Source organism: Miniopterus natalensis, chromosome X (assembly GCF_054644295.1).
Source record: "Miniopterus natalensis isolate mMinNat1 chromosome X, mMinNat1.hap1, whole genome shotgun sequence".
In the NCBI taxonomy this organism is placed as follows: Eukaryota; Metazoa; Chordata; class Mammalia; order Chiroptera; family Miniopteridae; genus Miniopterus; species Miniopterus natalensis.
In genome coordinates, this window is record NC_142103.1 from 41475211 (window position 1) to 41495765 (window position 20555).

General features: G+C 33.4%; 2 pseudogenes; both read left to right on the forward strand.

Annotated features, from left to right (window-relative positions):
• Positions 1–6394: 6394 nt before the first annotated feature.
• LOC148090462 (ATP-dependent 6-phosphofructokinase, muscle type pseudogene) lies at positions 6395–6989 on the forward strand (annotated as a pseudogene).
• Positions 6990–6997: 8 nt separating this feature from the next.
• On the forward strand, positions 6998–8466 carry LOC107531634 (ATP-dependent 6-phosphofructokinase, muscle type pseudogene; annotated as a pseudogene).
• The last annotated feature ends 12089 nt before the right edge of the window (positions 8467–20555 follow it).

Genomic DNA, 20555 nt, shown 5'->3' on the forward strand with positions numbered 1-20555 from the left:
TTCTACAGCTGAGCATGCTAAATGATCAAATCAGCACAATTTAAAAGAAAATAGGCACCAAGTGAAAGCAAGGTGACAATCAAAAAAAGAGAAAATAAGTAAGCATATGTTACTATGTTATCAGACATCATGTATTGAATAAAGTTACTTAATTGCACTGTACAATGTTTTAAAAATAGTTTTTAAAATATGAACAGTGGTTTTATAAGAAACACTTGTTTGGTATGTGTACTATGAAAATGGAAACCTATTCTATTATGCTGAACCTCACAGATATGTTAGAGTTCTGATACATCTCCTAGGGCAAGAGAAACAAAGGAGAAAATAAACAAATGGGGCTGCATCAAAATAAAAAGCTTCTGCGCAGCAAAAGGAACCATCAACCAAAGGAAAAGGAAGCCCACTGTATGGGAGAACATATTTCCCAAGGACACATCTAATAAAGGGTTAATATCCAAAATATATAAGGAACTCATACAACTTAACAAAAGGAAGGCAAACAATCCAATTAAAAAATGGTCAAAGGACCTGAATAGACACTTCTCCAAAGAGGACATACAGATGGCCAAGAGATTTATGAATAAATGATCAATGTCGCTAATCATTAGAGAGATGCAAATTAAAACCACAATGAGGTATCACTTCACACCTGTCAGAATGGCTACCATCAACAAGTCAATGAACTACAAGTGCTGGCGAAGGTGTGGAGAAAAGGGAACCTTAGTAAATTGCTGGTGGGAATGCAGACTGGTGCAACCACTATGGAAAGCAGCATGGAGTTTCCTCAAAAGATTAAAAATTGACTTGCCATTTAACCCAGTGATCTCACTTCTAGGAATATATCTTAAGAAATCCAAAACACCAATCATAAAGAACTTATGCACCCCTATGTTCATAGCAGCATAATTTACAATAGCTAAGATCTGGAAACATCCAAAGTGTTCATCAGTAGATGAGTGGGTAAAAGAGCTGTGGCACATTTATACCATGGAATACTATGCAGCTGTAAAGAAGAAGGATATTTTATCCTTTGGGACAGAATGAAGGGAACTAGAAGGTATTACACTAAGTGAAATAAGCCAGTCAGAGAAAGACAAGTACAACATGATCTCACTTATATGTAGAATATAATAAACAAAATAAACTGATGAACAAAATGGGTCTGGAGACATAGAAGCATGGAACAGACTGAGGGATCTCAGAGGGAAGGTCAGAAAGGGGCAGTGGGTGGGGAGAGATTAATCAAAGAACTTATATGTTTATAAGCATAACTCAGGGACACAGACACTGGTTTGTGGAATGCCTGGGGGTGGGATGGATGCTGGGTGGAGGGGATTAATGGGGGTAAAAAGGGGACATCTGTAATATTTTCAACAATAAAGATAAAGAAACTTAAAAAAAAGGAGAAGAGGAAGAGACACCAGTGATGGGTGCACACAGATAAGGTCACATGATGACACGACAAGAACTCAGCCATCTGCAAGCCAAGGAGAGAGGCCTCAAAACAAAACAAATCTGTTGACACCTTATCTTGGGCTTCAACATCCAGAACTGTGAGAATAAATTTCAGTTGTTCAAGCTAAAAAATAAAAATAAAAATTGAATACTTATAAGATAAAAGGTGAATGCAACTTGGTTTTGTAATGAATTAAATTTTCAGAGTTATCATACTAAAAATAATGTTAGAGTTAATGGCATTTTTCTCGTTATTAATGTGTCTAGAATTTTAACCATTATTTTTCTCTTCTATTTTAAAGTAGTGTTTTCAAAGTTGTATCACAAATTGATGAGCTTTCCATGGAAAGACAAAAAAAAAAAAAAAATGTTTCTAAGGAACTCTAAGCCTTATTTTCCAGCAACTAATAATTTTTACATAATATTTTACATGAACAAAAATGAAAATTTATTCAGCATTAATTTTTTTTCTCCACTATTCAAGATGATTTAAACTGGACTATCAATTCTCGTCTCTGAACCCCTTGTGACTAGAATACATACTTTTATGACAACTGGCTAGTTTTAGAATAGTCTGCATCTATGAAACACAAATAATATAATTGGTTGTTTATTGAGTCTCAAGGAGACTGGGGGCCAAATATGTACTAAAACTAAAGATTGGCCTTTGTATTTCCACTGTATGTAGATAGCTTGGGCCAATTATTTGGGTAGACTGTTTTCTGTTATCTTTATATATCTTCTCCCACTTCAAGATGTGAGAGTGACAAAACTAGATTAAGCTGTAAAATTTTATAGGGAGTGGTTAGCTTCACAGAAAAGAATGCCTTATTTTTCTGGCACTAACATATGTGCAAACATAGAAGAGAGACATACACATACATAAAAGAGTGTCTGTAGACCAGAGGGTAAGATAAAGGTACACACACATATGTGTGCATGTGTGTGTGCATAATTGTGTTTCTTGGTGTTTTCTGGGTTTGAACCAAAAGGATACTATCTGTGTTCTCTAATTAATAGCCACTGAATTTTAAATCCCAGAAAAAAACAAGGGAGTTGCAACCATGATACCTATAATAAACAAAATACTTGAAGATGGAAAAAGGGGATATCTGTAAAACTTTCAAAAGTAAAAATAAATTTTAAAAAAGAAATCATAAATAACTACAAATACACAAGTGAATTAAGTCCATAAATATGGTAGAGTAAGTATGATATCTATTGGGAAATACATTTCAATACTGAATTTGATTATATGGTGAAATGAGCTAAGATTTAATTTTTATTAAATCTAGTGTCAGAATGACAAAATGGCATTTTTATGGAAAATTGTAGACAATCCAAAGTATTTAACATGAATTTATAACACAGATATTACTATTAAAGCAATACTATATTTTAAAGAATGCAATGGATAGGTATACTGGTAACATCATAGCCTGCCCTTTCCATGACTAGTACAACCTTTTTAAGATTGGGTAGATTTACATATAAGACAAAACCAAGGGAACTAGAATTTTAGTACACAGTGCCAAGAGAAGCAACGCTTTGACAGAGCTTTAACTCTATTGCAGTTTACTGAGAAATGAGCTTCCTAAGGAATTATTCTCTTTTCAGAGAACTCATCCTGTATAATCTATCCCAAGTTGTTAGTCGCAAGTTTAAAGTTAAAAACTATCTAAGATTTTTAGAATATCTGTTAAAATATGTTATGAAAAAAAAATTTAACCTTAAATTGACATCTTATTTAGGAGAAATATATTTAAAAAAAAAGCTATGACTTTCTTGACCAACTAGCTCCACTACTACAAAAAAGGCAAGTGTATTTTTTTTTTCAATTATAAAAGCAACATAAACTCATTGCAGAAAATATATAAAATAATATGAACAAGAGAAAAACAGTCATTATTCCATCTCTCATATAGATTAATTTTTATGTAAACTTCCAGTATTTTCCAAGAATATTTACAAAAGTTTTGTAGAACTTAGGAGGTTTGTGTTACATAGTATATATAAGCATTATATTGGAATTCTAGTTCTGCCATTTACTAGAAGAGTAACTTTGGGTAAATTACACAATTTATCTAAGACACTGCCCCTTATTTACATAATCAGGTGAGTTTCCTCATATGGTGATTATGAGAAATGAATAACACAATGCATATATTGTACTTATCAAAATGTCAGGTACATAGCAAATGCTCAAGGATTGTTAGATGTTGTTATATTAAAATCACTTTAATTATAGAATTATGATAATGCTTTTTGAAATTTAAAGAGCTGTGTAAAATACTTGTTTACTAATTGCAAATTATGAGTCATCTTGGGTAAGTCTTGGTTGACTATTTTTACTATTGAGATTGGGCAACCATTTTCTGATTCTCTGTATGCTAAATAGTTTTTTATTATTTCCTGGACATTGAGAAATTAAGCTGTGGGGACCTTGCATTCTGTTACATATCCCCCAAAGTACTGATATTCTTATCTTAGCAATCACTTAGCTATTTTAGACTCAAACAACAAATTCTTTCTCTCAGGTATCAGCTCGAATCTTAGTTCAGTTCTTTTATTGGTAGCTTCACTGCTTTGATCCAGCCTTGAGAATTGATACTTTAGTGGCTGGCTAGAGATATAAACAAGAGTTATACACACAATTTGGGAATTTCTCTCTTTGACCCTCTTGGATTCTCTCAAATTTCCCTGTCAGTGGTTGTTTCAGACTCAAGCCTGCTGTTCTTAGGACAAAAAGATTGTGGAATTTCTATTAGCGTTTTAACGGCCCTAAACATTTTCTTTGGCTAAGGGCCATAAAAAATGGGAATCTCATCACATGCCATTTTCTTCCAAGTGCTCACTCCTCTCAAGGATTTGTCTGCTTTTACTTCCTTTTCAGATACTTGTAAAAAAATTTTTAATTAAAAAATAATTTTTTAAGTTTTTAGTTACAGTTGACATATAACTTATATTACTTACAAGTGCATAGCATAGTGATTAGACATATATATAACTTATTAAGTGATCACCCCATAAATCTAGTACCCATCTAACATCATACATAATTATTACAATGTTAGTGACTATATTCTCTATGCTCTATTTTTTATTCACATGACTATTTGTAACTACCAATTTGTACTTTTTTTTACAATTTACCCGACATTAATTAAGTAAGTAATTAATTTTTAATTGTTCAAAATATTACAGATGTCCTTTTTTCTCCTCATTGACCCCTTCCACCCTGCCCCCACCACCCTCCCCAGTCCCTCACCACATCATTGTCTGTGTCCTAAGGTTATGCATATATGTATATAAATTCGTTGGTTAATCACTCCACTCCCACCCACCAACCCTCCTTCCCTCATTTTATTTATTTTTGTTTTATAAAATTAATTGAGGTGACATTGGTTAATAAAATTATATAGGTTTCAATTGTACAATACTATAATACATCATCTGTATATTGTATTTTCTGTTTACCACCCCAAATCAAGTCTCCTTCCATCACAATGGATTTTATAGTTCTTATCTTCAAGAGGATAACTAGTAGGAGATTACTGAGACATACCAGTAGCAGAATGCTCCAAATATACTTTTAAGAAAAAAGCATGTTGCCCGGCCGAGTGTGGCTCAGTGGTTGAGCATCGACCTAGGATCCAGGCAATCAGGGTTCGATTCCTGGTCAAGGCACATGCCCAGGTTGTGGGCTCGATCAATGACTCTCTCATCATTGGTGTTTCTATCTCTCTCTCGCCCTCTCCTTTCCTCTCTCTGAAATCAATAAAGATATATTAAAAAAAGAAAAAAAAGAAAAAAGCATGTTTTATTTTTTTTTAATTCTCACCAAAATTGTGAGGATATTTTTCTATTGATTTTTAGAGAGAGTGGAAGGGAAAGGGGAGGGAGAGAGAGATAAACATCTGTGTTACAGAGACACATCAATTGATTGCCTCCCACAGGAGCTCTAGGGGCAGGGACCAAACCTGCAACCCCCATACATACACTTGATAGGGAATCAAACCTATGACCTTCTGGTGCACAAGCCTATGCTCTAACCATTGAAACATTCCAGTCAGGGCTACACAGCTATTTTAAAGATTAAATAAAATTAAGGTGAATGTGCTAAGAGTAAATAAAAATAGGAAATATCAGGAGGAAAAAAAAAACAAACAAACAGAAAAAGAGCCAAATAGAAATTCTCACAGGAAAACATAACATATCTGTAATCAAAAATTCAGTGAATAAACTTAACAGCTGAATGGAGATGAGACTAAATATTGAAGAAGTGATAAAAATTGTTAGAAAAATGGAGACTTAAAAACATGTGGGAAGATATCAAAAGGTCTACCATTTGTGTAATTGTAATCTCAAAATAAGTAAAGTGAAAGTGAGTGGAAATAGGTATTTGAAGAAAATTGATAAAATATCAAAAATTTAGTGAAAACATAAATATATATATTCAAAAATCTCAGTGAACCCCAATGAGGATAAAGAAACAACACCTTGACACATCATAACCGAACTGCTGAAAATGAAAGATAAGGAGAAAATTTTGCAGAGAAGAAAAGCACCCAATTAACTTATTACATTATGGGAAACATAATTGGAAATATCACTGACTTCTTATCAAGAACATTGCAGACAAGAAAACTGAGGAACAATATCTTTACAATGTAAAAGAAAAATAAGTAGTAAATCCTGGAGTAATAGATCCAGCAAAAATAATTTTCAGTAATGAAAATATTTTCAAATAAGACAAAACTAAGACTGCAAAACTAAAACTAAAAATTGTATCTTTCTTAACTATAAAAGAATGAAATCATAATTAAGTACAGAAGAAATCAGTAGCAATATGAGAACGTCCTCACATATTTAGACATTAAAAATATACTTGTGAATAATTTATAAAGAAATCTCGCTGCAAGATAGCCGCATCTGAGAAATGCTAAAACGAAAAGAATGGGTAACCCATGGACACAGACAATGGTGTGGTGAAGGCCAAGGGGGAGGGGCGAAAGTGAGGTGAAGGGGGTCAATGGGAGAAAAAAGAGGGATGTGTAATACTTTCAACAATAAAGATAACTTTTTTTTTAAAAAAGAGCGCATCATGACCCATGAACAATATCATGGGTATCATGCAGCCAAAACCCTGGGGGCCTGCAAAACCATCGCAGTATTAACCTCTGGTGGAAATGTTCAAGGTATGATTGTTGCTGTCAAGGCTGTGGTTTGAGTTGTTACCTTTACTGGTGCTCATATCTTCTTTGACCATGAGGGTTATTAAACCCTGGTGGTTTGTGGAGATCACATCAGGGAATCCACTTTTGAGAGTGTTTCTATAATACTTTAGCTGCCTCCAACCTGGTGAAAAGTGGGATCACCAATCTTGTGGCTGCCTCAATAGGACTGACACTTTTCGTTCAGAGTGGAGTGACTTCCAGACTGGCCTCCAGAAAGTAGGTAAGATTACAGCTGAGGAGGCTATGCAGTCCAGCTACCTGAACATCATGGGCCTGGTTGGCTCAATTGAAAATGACTTTTGCCAATCACTGTCTTGGGGCATGTGCAGGAGGTTGACACACCATCAGCCTTTGACCAAATCCTGGGCAATAAGGTGGGTGTGAGAGCAGTGATGGTACTATTGTATGGGACCCTGGACACCCCAGTCTGTTTGGTGAACCTCTCTGGTAGCCAGCCTGTGTGCCTGCCTCTCATGGAGTATGTTCAGGTTACCAAAGAAGTGTCTAAGGCCATGAATGAAAACAAATTTGAGGAAGCCATGAAACTGAGAAGCTGGAGCTTCATGAACAATTGAGAGGTATACAAGCTTCTGGTTCATGTCAGACCCCCATTATCTAAGAGTGGCTTGCACACAGTGATCACGATGAATGTACGGAGTCCTTGAATGATGCCGTCTTCTCCGCTGTGAGAATTTGCCTCCTCCTGGGCAACTGAGACTTGGTTGTGCATGACAACTTTGAGGGCTTGACCAACAATCAGATTGAGGGAGCTGGCAGGAACTACACTGAGGGCTGAACTGGCCAAAGTGTTGGTAAACTAAGGACTTAAAGGACTCTGCCAGAAAGAAGTTTGGAGCAAATCAGTGCCAACATTACCAAGTTTAACATTCAGGACCTTGTCATCATTGGGGTATTTGAGGCTTACACAGGGGGCCTGAAACTGATGGAAGGCAGGAAAGAGTTTAATGAGCTCTACATTCCATTTGTGGTCATTCCGGCTACAGTCCCAAACAGCATGCATGGCTCAGACTTCAGCATGGTAGCTGACACAGAGCTCAGTAGGATCTGCAGGACCTCTGATGGCATCAAGCAGTCAGAAGTGGACACCAAAAGTTGGATGTTTATCATTAAATCTATGGGTGACTACCATGGCTACCTGGCCCCAGTGGCAGGAGTGACTGCTGAGGCTGATGCTGCCTACATTTTTGAGGAGCCCTATACCATTCAAGATCTGCAGGCAAATGTTGAATATCTGGGGAAAAGATGAAAACAACTTTGAAAAGGGGTTAGGTGTTAAGAAATTAGCTGTGGAATGAGAACTATGCCACAGACTTAACTTTCAACCTGTACTCTGAGGAGGGGAAAGGCATCTTCAGCAGCAGGAAGAATGTGTGTGGACACATACAGCAGGGTAGGAACCTAACTCTATTTGGCAAGAATTTTGTCACTAAGATGGGTGCCAATGCTATGAACTGGATGACTAAGAAAATCAGAGAGTTACTGTAATGGGTGGCTCTTTGCCAATACTCTAGACCTGGGCTGTGTTCTGGGAAGGTATAAGAGTGCCCTGGTCTTTCAACCAGTGACTGACTTGAAGAATCAGATATATTTGATCACCACATCCCTCAAGGAACAGTGCTGGCTGAAGTTGCAACCCATTCTCAAAATCCTAGCCCAAAATGAGATTGACTAGAATATCTCAGAGCACATTCACTTGTAGCACATCAGTTCAAACCAGACTGGAGAAATGCCTGCACAAATATTTTTGGAATGAGGGGAATGGATTGTGTGATCATGGTCAGCTTACCTTCTGATCCAAGTCTATATGTTCTCAAGTATTTTAGCTCATATTTCAATTAGGTTTTCTTTTATCCAGTAACTGTAGACATGATCAGTTCTTGAGAAGTGGCAATGAAAGGAACCTCCTTTTAGGTAGAATTTATCATGGCTTCTACCCCAGTTTCATCCATCACACAATACTGGGTTCTTCTAGTGCTACTGCTAGGTTTCATTTATTCAGAATTTTCCTTTAAAAAAAAATCTTTATATATTTCTTTGTGATAGCAAAGAATTGGTTCCTTTACTACATTTGCTACAATGACAAACAATAACATTAATAAATGTCAAATGGACACTGCAGAAAAAAATCTCAGTGGAGAAAATAAATAAGAAATATTTTAAGTAAATGATCATGAAATGGAATGTATCAGAATATATGGAATATAGAAAAAGTGGTTCTTAGAGGAAAATGCATTGTTTAATGCATATAGTAGGAAACAAGAAAGATACAAAATAAATTATCTACATGTCTGCTTTAATAAACTAAGAAAAATTTAAAAAGAGCAAATAAAACTCAAAACAAGCACAAGGAAATAATCAAGGTCAGAAATAAAATGTATGGATAATATACAAAAAATGCAGAAAGTCAATAAAACCAAATTTTGTTCTTTGGAAAAATCAATACAACTGATAAATGTCTATCAAGACAGTGTTAAAAAAAAGGAAAGAAAATGACATGTAACAAATTGCCAGAGCCATGAATGAAAGGAACTACATTACTAAAAATTCTGCATATATTGATAAGTGATGGCCAGAATATGAAGAAAAAGGAACCCTAATATATTGTTGGTGGGAATGTAGACTGGTACAACCACTATGGAAAACTGTAGAGTTTCCTCAAAAAAATTAAAAAATGGAACTGCCATTTGACCCAGTGATCCCACTTCTAGGAATATATCCTAAGAATCTTGACACATCAATCAGAAAGAACTTATGCACCACTATGTTCATAGCAGAACAATTTACAATAGCTAAGATCTGGAAACAGCCCAAGTGCCCGTCAGTAGATGAGTGGATAAAAAAGCTGTGGGACATTTACACGATGGAATACTATGCAGCTGTAAAAGGAAGGATCTCTTACCCTTTGAGACAGCATGGAGAGACCTGGAGAGTATTAAGCTAAGCAAAATAAGCCAGTCAGAGAAAAACAAGTATCACATGATCTCTTTTATATGTGGACTCTAATGAACAAAAACGATTCAGAGACATTGAAGCATAGAACAGACTGACATAATTCAGAGGGAAAGGGAGGTGGAAGAGATTAACCAATGAACCTATATGCATATATGCATAGTCCATGGACACAAACAACAGTGTTGGGAAGACCTGAGGAGGAGGTGGGAGCAGAGGAGGACAATATAAGGGGGAGGACATCTGTAATACACTCAGCTAAATAAATTTAAAAAAAATATATGGAAATATATTTGACAACCTAGAAATTAAATTGTGACTCAATTTAGAAATTAAATTAAAATTTCTTTGGAAACAGAAGTTACCAATTGTGATCCAGCAATAAATTAAATAACATATCAGCTTTATACTAAATTAATAATTAATTTTTAAAATTAAAAACTTTAAAAATATCTGCCCAGATTATTCCAGTGATAGTAAGTATCAATCATTTAAGGAAAATAAAACGAATGTTACAAAAACAATTTTTTAATTTTATTTTTTATTAAATTTATTGGGGTGCCTTGCCAGCACCTCTCAGTGGTTGAGCATCTACCTATTATCCAGGAGAGTTCCATTCCATTCCCTGTCAGGGAACATGCCCAGGTTGTGGGCCTGATCCCAATTAGGGGCCATGCAGGAGGCAGTAGATCAATGACTCTCTCTTATCATTGATGTTTCTATCTCTCTCTCTCTCCCTCTTCTTCCTCTCTCTGAAATCAATAAAAATATATTTTAAAAAATAAATTTACTGAGGTGGCATTGGTTAATAAGATTATATCGGTTTCAAGTGTAGATTTCTAAACTTGAACTGTATATTGCATTGTATGCCCACTACCCAAAGTCAAAAAAATCTTCCCTCACCGTATATTTAGCTCCCTTTACCCTTTACTTCTCCCCAACACACTTCATTCTGGTAAACCCTGTACTGTTGTCTATGTTGATTAGTTTTAGTTTTATATCCCACATATGAGTGAAATCATATGGTTCTTAGCTTTTCCTGACTGACTTATTTTGCTTACCACACTATTCTCAAGATCCATCCAGGTTGTTGCAAATGGCAGTATTTCTTCTTTTCTTCTGGCTGAGTACTACTCCATAGAACATATGTACCACAGATATATGAAAAGATGCTCAACTTCACTAGCTATTAAGGAAATGCAAATCAAAACTACAATGAGATACCATCTCACACCTGTCAGAATGGCTATTATCAACAAGACAAGTAATAACAAGTGTTGTAGAGATTGTGGAGAAAAAGGAAGTATCATTCACTACTGGTGGGATTCCTGGGTCATATTTTAACTCTATTCTTAATTTTGTGAGGAACTGCCATACTGTTTTCCATAGTGGCTATACCAGTTTACACTCCCACCAGTTCAAGAAAGGAATGAAAAAAAATAATACATACAGATTGGATAGGAATAATTTTTTATTTTGATAAAACCTGATTATAAGTCAACATGATTATAAATATAGAAGGTGTTATGCAATCTATAAAAAAGATACTAGAATTAAGTAAATGTAACAAAGTAACACCTTACATAGTAAATATTTTTAAAAAGTAATTACTGCCCTGGCTGGGTAACTCAATTGGTTAGTGCATAAGTCCTGATACACCAATGTTGTAGGTTCAGTCCCGTCAGGGCACATGCACCAAACTGATGAGTGCATAAATAAGTAGAACAACAAATCTCTCTCTCTCTCTTTCTCTCTCTCTCTCTCTCTCAAAATCAGTAAATAAAATAAAAACAATTGTATTTGTATATTCTAGCAAAAGTAATTAAAAATGAATATTTAAAATTCCATTTCAGTAGAATAAAATACATAAAATTTAGTAATATTTTTCAAGAAAATGTGCAAAATCTTAATTTTTTTATTATTATTGATTTCAGAGAGAAAAAGGGAGGGGGAGAGAGAGATAGAAACTCGAGAGAGAGTAATACCCCCTACTGGGGGTCAAGCATGCAACCTGGGCATGTGACCTGTCAGGGAATTTAACTTTGACCTCCTGGTTCATAGTTCGATACTCAGCCAATAATCCACATTGGCTGGCCATGAAAATGTGCAAAATTTTTATAATACAAACTAAAAAATATCATTGATGAAATTAAAGAAGATGTAAGTAAATGGAGCGTTATGTTATGTACATGCATTGTATATATGGATATTTTTATAATGTTGGCATTCCCAAATAGATATATCGATTTAATGCAATCCCAATTAAAATCCTATCCTATTTTTTGAAGAAAGTCACAAGCTAATTCTAATATTTATATAGAAATACAATGGACATATAATAGTCAAAATGGTCTAAAGAATGAAAAACAAGTTGAACAACTTATCTGATTTCAAGACTGAGCCAGGAGGAAGAGCCAATATTTAAAAATCTTATATAGCTCAGCCCCAATCTACTCAATACAAAGATAAAAACATCAGACATAGCTAAATACATCCACCTAGAAATCTTAGAGGAAGTGTTCAGAGTTAGGAGGAAAACCAGGAAAGAATAGTGTCATAGGACATAGTATTTTAAGTGAAAGAAATTGGCAACTATACTAAATGGTGCTAAAAATTAAAGGTAACAGAACTAGAAAGAATGATCTTTGGTTTAACACTGGCACCACCTGGAGAGCACTGTGATCTGCAAAACAGCATTTGGGGCAGAGTGCAGGGAACAGTAGATTGAAATAGTTTGAGTGAGAGGTGAGGAAAGGGAAAGAATAAATACAATTGGCTTTGAAAAAGTCTGTAAACTATTAATGCTTATTATACAATACTTATTATAAAAATAATATACTCATGATTTAGCTAAGCAATTATTTCTTAAGGAGACACAAAAAATCATTAACCATAAGGTAAAAATTAATACATTGAAGTACAATAGTAAGAACTTCTATTCAGCAAAAGATACTATAAAGTGGTATAAAGAAAAACACAGTGTGAGGAAGATATTTTCAAACTTGTATTTGACAAAAGACTTACATGAAGATAAAAAGAACTTCAATTCAATAAGGGAAAAGCAAAATCCCAGTTATTTAAAGAAAATGGGCAACAGACATATCACAAAAGAGATTATTCAAAGAGCTAATAAAAAATAAAAAAGTATTCACCCAATTGGTCATCAGATAATGCATATTAAAATCACAAAGAGACATCAGTACGTATGTACCAGAAAGGCAAAAATTAAAACTGATAATATCAAGTGTTGCCAAGGATATGTAACTGAAACTCTTCAACGTTGCTGTTGAGGAGTACACATTGAAACAAACATTTTGAAAACTTTAATAGTATCTACTAATGCTGATTATATCTATTAATCAGCTGGGACAGTCATAGCAAAATATTATAGTGTTTAGCTTAAACAATAGAAATTTATTTTTCATATTTCTGGAAGCTCTTATCTTTGCTTGTAAGCTACCACCATCTCACTGTGTGCTCACATGAACTCTTGGCACATGCGAAGAAAATTAGCTTTGGTTTACCTTTTATTATAAGGGAATCATATCAAGGACCCCCTGTTATGACATCATTTAATCTTTATCATCTTTTCACAAGCCCTAACTCCAAATAGAGTCACATTTGGTTAAGACTTCAACATGTGAATTTAGGGAAACACAATTCAGTCCAGAGTAATGTATACATGCATGTGTCCCAGCAATTCCACTCTTAAGTATGTACCTATCAGAAATGAATTCATCAAATGGCATATAAAAGAATATTTACAACAACATTATTAATAATAGGCCAAATTAGGAAGAAACCTAATATTCATCAACAGAAGAATGACTAAGTACCTTGTGGCCCTCATTCAAAATGGAATATATTATTCTAATAAATTACTGAATACCAAAAGCCTAACATCAATGGAATAAACTGGCTAAAAACATATACATTATGATGATACTGATATTAAGTTAAAAACAAGCAATATAAATATAAAAGTGTTAAAATTCAAGGTATTCTTTACCTTTCAGGGGTGTTGTAATTTGGATGAGGGACCACAGGGACCTATGGAGAGCTAGAAAAGTTTTTTGTTTTTTTTTTAATGTGTATAGTAATTATCTAAAGGTGTTTACTTTGATATACATCACTTTATATGATTATTAATTGTACACTTTTCTATATGTACTATAATTCAATTCAAAAGGTTGACTTTTAAAAAATTACAATGCCTACCATACCTCCAACAGGAGCACTTTATTTTTTTTTATTATTATTATTTTTAATCCTCAACTGAGGATATTTTTTCCATTGCTTTTGAGTGGAAGTGAGAGAGAGAGGGAGGGAAAGAGAAAGAAAAATCTATGTGAGAAACACATAAGTGGTGGAATCAAACCAGAGACCCTTCAGTCTGCAGGCCAATGCTCTAACCACTGAGCAAAAATGGTTAGGGTAACAAGAGGAGCACTTTAAAGAAACAATTAGTGTTGCTATCTTGTCTCCCTTTCTGAGATGAAAGTGACCATCCATGTGATGATAGTCGAAAACAATTTGTATGAATCTTCGTCAAAGAAACATCTTTACTAAGCTTATTTTCCATTCCTAGCATGCAGAATGATTTAAAAATACATTTCAGTCTAATAAATGGGAATAAAAGAATATAAAATATTTTTTATGTTTTTCTCTTACACTAGTCAACAAGGACATTTTTTTTCACTAAAGTATAATCATAATTGGCTTTATGCGTTGCCTGTAAGCATGTCTAGAACAATTTTTCAAGAAATGTTTAAATTATCCTTCCAAATAAACAACAATGTTTTAATTGTTAAAAATATTATGAGATAACACTGGCATAGCTAATATTTTTTTAATTGAAAAATCTGTGAAATATTTGGGAAGCAAGAAGAACTCTCACACATTGCTGGTAGGGATATAAAATGGTAATAGTACTTTGAAAAACTGGAAAATTCATTTTATGGTGTTTAAATAATGATAAACTTTGATTAAACTTCATTATATGTACATATAAAGCATGTAAATTTATTTTATGTGACTTATACCTCAATTAAGCTGAAGGAAATTGGTGTTTTCTCTATCACCATGTTATAATTGTATGTATGCTTTATACAAATTATTAGAGTTTTATATCTCTAAGCTTTTAAGACAGTACTTATAACGTCTTCTGTTCATCTAAAATTGGTAATAGGGCTCATAAAATTAAATTATAACTTTGGGTAAATTGGTATTGTTACCTGATAAAGGAGGAAATATTTTCAAGCCAAAAAAAAATAGTGTGGACATTAAAATACTCTTTAAATAAGGAATCTTATCATTTTTGACAAAACAAGGATAGATGAATCACTCAAACCATTTAAATTTTTGAAATTATCTTAAATGAGCTCATTATCAAATTAAAAGCTTTAAATTAAGCTATTGACACTGTGGTCAAATATATTGTACTGAAAATAGATAGAAGGGTTATTTTGTTAAAATTCACTGATAAGACTAAGATTTATTTTATAATTTTGATATCATAATTTTCCCATAAATTTTTAGCAAAAAAACCTATATTTTTTACAATGTAGTCCCATATGTTATGTGTTAAAAAATTAGTTATACTTTTGTTAAATCCATATGTTTTTATTAAATTTATTGGGGTGACATTGGTTAATGATTACATAGATTTCAAGTGTATTTTTATATGATACACAATCTGTATATTGCATTGTGTGGCCACCAACCAAAGTCAAATCACCTTCTATCACCAAATATTTGACCTTATTTACCTTTTACTACTCCTACCCCTCTTCACTTGGTAACCACCATATTGTTGTTTGTGTCTATGAGGTTTTGTTTGTTTGTTTGTTAATTTGTTGCTTTCAGTTTTATATCCCACGTATGAGTAAAATCATATGGTTTTTAACTTTTCCTGTATAACTTATTTCACGTAGGATGATATTTTGAAGATCCATCCATGTGCAGAGGACCTGAACAGATGCTTCTCCCAACAAGACATACAAATGGCCAAAAGGCATATGAAAAGATGCTCAAGTTCACTAGCTATTAGGGAAAATACAAATCAAAACTGCAAAGAGATACCATCTCATTCCTATTAGATTCCAAACCTCAAATTTGGTAGAGGTTGTGGGAAAAAAGAACCCTCATTCACTGCTGGTGGGAATGTAAACTGGTGTAGCCACTATGGGATAAAAGTATAGAGGTTTCTCAAAAATGAAGAATAGACTTACCATATGACTTAGCAACCCCTCTTCTGGGTATGTACCCCAATATTTTGAAAACATTTATTTCAGATATATGTGCACCCCATGTATATTGCAGCATTATTCACTGTGGCCAAGACAGGGCAACAACTGAAGTGTCTTTCAATAGATGATTTGATAAAGAAAATGTGGGCCCGGCCGGGCGTGGCTCAGTGGTTGAGTGTAGACCTAGAGTCCAGGCGATTGGGGTTTGATTCCTGGTCAGGGCACATGCCCGGGTTGCGGGCTCTATCAATGACTCTCTCATCATTGATGTTTCTGTCTCTCTCTCCCCCTCTTCTTTTCCCTCTGAAATCAATAAAGATATATTTTTTAAAAAAGAAAGAAAATTTGGTAGATATATACAATGAAATACCTACTACACCATAGGAAAAGATGAAATATTGTTATTTGTGACAACATGATTTTAAAAATTAAGAATATAAATAATATTTCTTGGTAGTAACTATGTGTACAGCAATGTGCCTAATGGAATTTATTTTATCGTGCTTAATAGGATGTACTCTTAGTTTGATGTTCTTTCATTTTTTACTATAAATCATATCAAGGGCATGTGTTGAGTTAATTTTGTGTTAAGTAACACAAGGTTCACTGAATTTTTTTAAGAGCTAGTTTTCATTTTCCATTTAGACTGAGAAGTTAAAATGTATAGCTCTAATCTTTCAAATAATATTGTGACCTAAAGCTAAGTGTTGTTCTCCTAATAAACAGTTTACTTTTTTATTTTTATCACTTTTATAGACTTGTGAAAGTAAACTCTATGTAATATTCTTTCAGATTTGTGTGGTAAAATTGCAAATATTCATCTTTAAAAGTGAAATATATTTATTATTTAAGAGGAAAAACTTGAAAAACGGCCAGATTTTCTTAGCTACTTTGAAAAAGTAACATTGACATGTTAAGAAAATCTCAAGGTAATCAAGTCTGAACACTGATTATCTTCCTTTTGAAGGTTAGTACTTGTCTCAAAGCAAATAAAATATAATACTTCTAAAAGCATTATTTTATGTAAGAAGCAATATATATGAGTTTTTCTTTCAATATTTTTACTTGTTCTTGTCTTTTCTCTTCTTTTCTTTTCCTATACTGTATTTGGTTCAAAGTGTCACTAAATACCTTCCATACTAACTCTGCTTTGTAGAAGAGATCCAGTTCTGTGAGTGAAAATCTTTCTGATATGCCTTGATTAGTAACACAAACTCATATTTTAGGTCTAAATATAAAATCGTTCTAAAGCATTAATATGGAAATACCTGACAGATTCACAATTGTATCTATATGGAACCACTTTATTTTAATTAGCTCAAAATACCACCTATAAAGTAATCTTTTCACTCACTCTTCCAACCCTTTTTGTTTTATTTATCTTTATTGTTTAAAGAATTACAGATGTCTCCTTTTTCCCCATTGACCCTTCTACCCCACACTCACTCCCTGCCCCAGGCCTTCACCACACTATTGTCTGTGTCCATGGGTTATGCATACATGCATATAAATTCTTGGTTAATCTCTCCCTACCAACCCACATACCCCTGCCTTCCCTGAGATTTGTCAGTCTGCTCCATGCTTCTATGTCACTGGATCTATTTTATTCCTCAGTTTATTTTGTTCTTTAGATTCCTCATGTAATTGAGATCATGTGATATTTGTCTTTCTCTACCTGGCTTATTTCACTTAGCATAATACTCTCCAGGTCAATTCATGCCGTCCCAAAGGGTAAGAGAACCTTCTTCTTTACAGATGCATAGTATTCCATGATGTAAATGTACCACAGCTTTTTTTATCCACTCATCTATTGATGAGCACTTGAGCTGTTTCCAGATCTTAGCTATTGTAAATTGTGCTACTATGAACATAGGGGTGCATATATTCTTTCTGATTGGTGTGTCAGGATTCTTAGGATATATTCCTAGAAGTGAGATCATTGACTCAACCATTCTTTGCCTTCTAGGCATATTACTTATATCTAGTTTCAAGATATTCCTATCGCATCACCCACTCAATGATTAATTTTGCATAATACAGTCTTCCATCCATTGTTAAAAGTAAGTGATTCATGAATGATAGGCACTTCATAGACATGACTAACACTTCTGCCATAACATCTGGAAAAAATTTCTTAAATGCAGTCAGTTTTTCATGTATCTGGTTATTCTATGGGTTAAGATGGCAGAATTTCTTTGGAATATCTGCCTGAGACATAGATGACAGCAATTATATCTATGTCTGTAACAAACAGAAAACATTAAGAATCTGCTTTTAAAATTTAAGGTCTACTATAGAAAATACATAGAGAGGTATGACACAAGTAAAATACCTTGAAAAACAGATAATAGTGCATTTCAGGAATAATCAAACTTTAGAATCAGAGGGTTGTGGCCAGTTGTTCCACTATCTATAATCAAGGCATTCTTATGATTAAATAAATATTCATGATTTTTTCTGACAGTGTAAAAACGATTATTAATATAAAAATGAGACAGACAGAACATTTTCTACATAACATAATTTCACAACTCAAAGACAAACCAGATGCCAGTATCTGTTTTATTAAGATAACCACTATTTAATTTTCTACTTTTCTGTCAGAGATAAAGTTTGTTTGCTTTCTTTGATAGAAATGTATACTTCATCAGTAAATTTGTTTTTAAGACAGACACTAAAACTGTAAATTCTATCTTTCATTACCACTGCCTGTGTCCTTATGTAAAATGTGATGACTTGGTGATATCATACCATTGAAATTTTCTCTGAGGCTAATAGAAAACTGTTTTTTGGTGTTTGTTTTTTTTCTGTAAAAACAATGCTTTTTCTCTAACAAAAACTAATATACTAATACATAATTGGTACTTGATGGGGTTGGAACTTAATTTGGCTATTTATAAAATATATGACCCTCTTATGATAATGCTGAAAATAGTCTATTTGCCATTTTTAGTTTTCCACAGAAAGAGTGCAACCTAACATAAAGAACTCTTACATAATTTCAGAGTTATTTATGAAATGGAAAACAAGTCTATTTTGTGCACATCTCATTCATTCCATCATCACTAAGAAGATAAAAAGTTCCATTGACAATCTACACGAAAAAAGATGTGTCAAATATATGCTATTGTGCTTAAATCGATTAAGCAAATATATTTTTCTCTGTGAGCAACCAATTTTGCTATTCAAAAATTTAAATTTTTGGTAAAATTTACCAAGGTTTTGAAGCCACTGCTTTTGTTAAATTAAAGTCTACTGATCTTGAAAGGAAATCATGTTTCATTGCAAGATACAAGGAAATTAGTGCTGTCTTACAGGTATTTAATTTGATATGATACCATGATAATAACATGTATAGAAGGGGATGTAGCAATCTTTCAGCTAGTGAATCTAATTTTCATTTCTAAAGAAACCAGAGTCCAAACAATTTAACGTATAAAGTTGCTGTTAGACATTAAAATATGAAAGAAACAAAATTAAATGCAATTTCTCCTTAATTCAATTAAATAGCTTCTTTTTCTGGTAAATGAAAAAAATTTCACCAACGCATTTTGGAATTTATGCTGCTAGTTGATTATAAGTGAATAACAAAGAAATATTTAACTTATTTTAAAACAACTAAATTCATAATCCAAAAAAATTCCATTTTAGTTTAACATGACATATTAGTTCATTTTTATTCTTAAATACATATAACTTTTAGATTTTAATCTTCTTTTCAGACCATTGTCCACAACAAGGATGATAATTATTTCTGTAATATGCAAGTCTAGCTGTTTTTGCCCTTTCCCAATTGTTTCAAAGCCTCCATTTCTTTAGCCTTCTAACATAATGGAAACATGAATTTTACATCATACTTTATTCCTAACAATTTGATCATTACAATATAAAGTTTATGTTTTGTTTATTCTGTATTTGGCTCTTAAAACCTGAAGTCAAGTGTTTGGATTTCAAAAACATTTCTTCTTTTTGGAGTCTGGCTCTCACAATTAAGGATCATGGCTTCAATGCCATTTTCTCTGATATAAACTGACAGAACTCTACTTACGAGTTAAAAAATTGACTCAAAACATCGTTTTTTAGTAATATGGATACATTCTTGCCTGGGTGATGGGAGAAAGGTTCTGAGAAATACTAAGATAAATATTTTATTTTACATTTACATTTTTAAAAATATTATTGAATTTATTGAGGTGACATTGATTGTTAAAATTATATAGTTTCTAGTGAACAATTCTATAATACAATCATCTATACATTATATTGTGTGTTCACCACCAAAAGTAAAGTCTCCTTCTGTCACCATTTATCCTCCCTTTAACTTCTCCCTTCACCCATCCCCTTATCCTTTGATAATCACAATACTGTTGTCTCTGTCTATGAGTTTATTTTTCTCAATCCCTTCACCTTTTTCACAAAGCTGCCCAACCCCCCTCCGCTTTGACAGCTGTCAGTCTCTTCTATGAGTCTGTTTCTATTTTGTTTGTTTACTTCTATTTGGTTTGTTTATTTTGTTCATGGGATTCCACATATAAGTAAAATCATTTGGTAAATGGAACAAGACCTGAATAGACACTACTCCAAAGAGGACAAAAAAGCCAATAGACATATGAAAAGATGTTTAGTGTCACTAATCATCAGATAA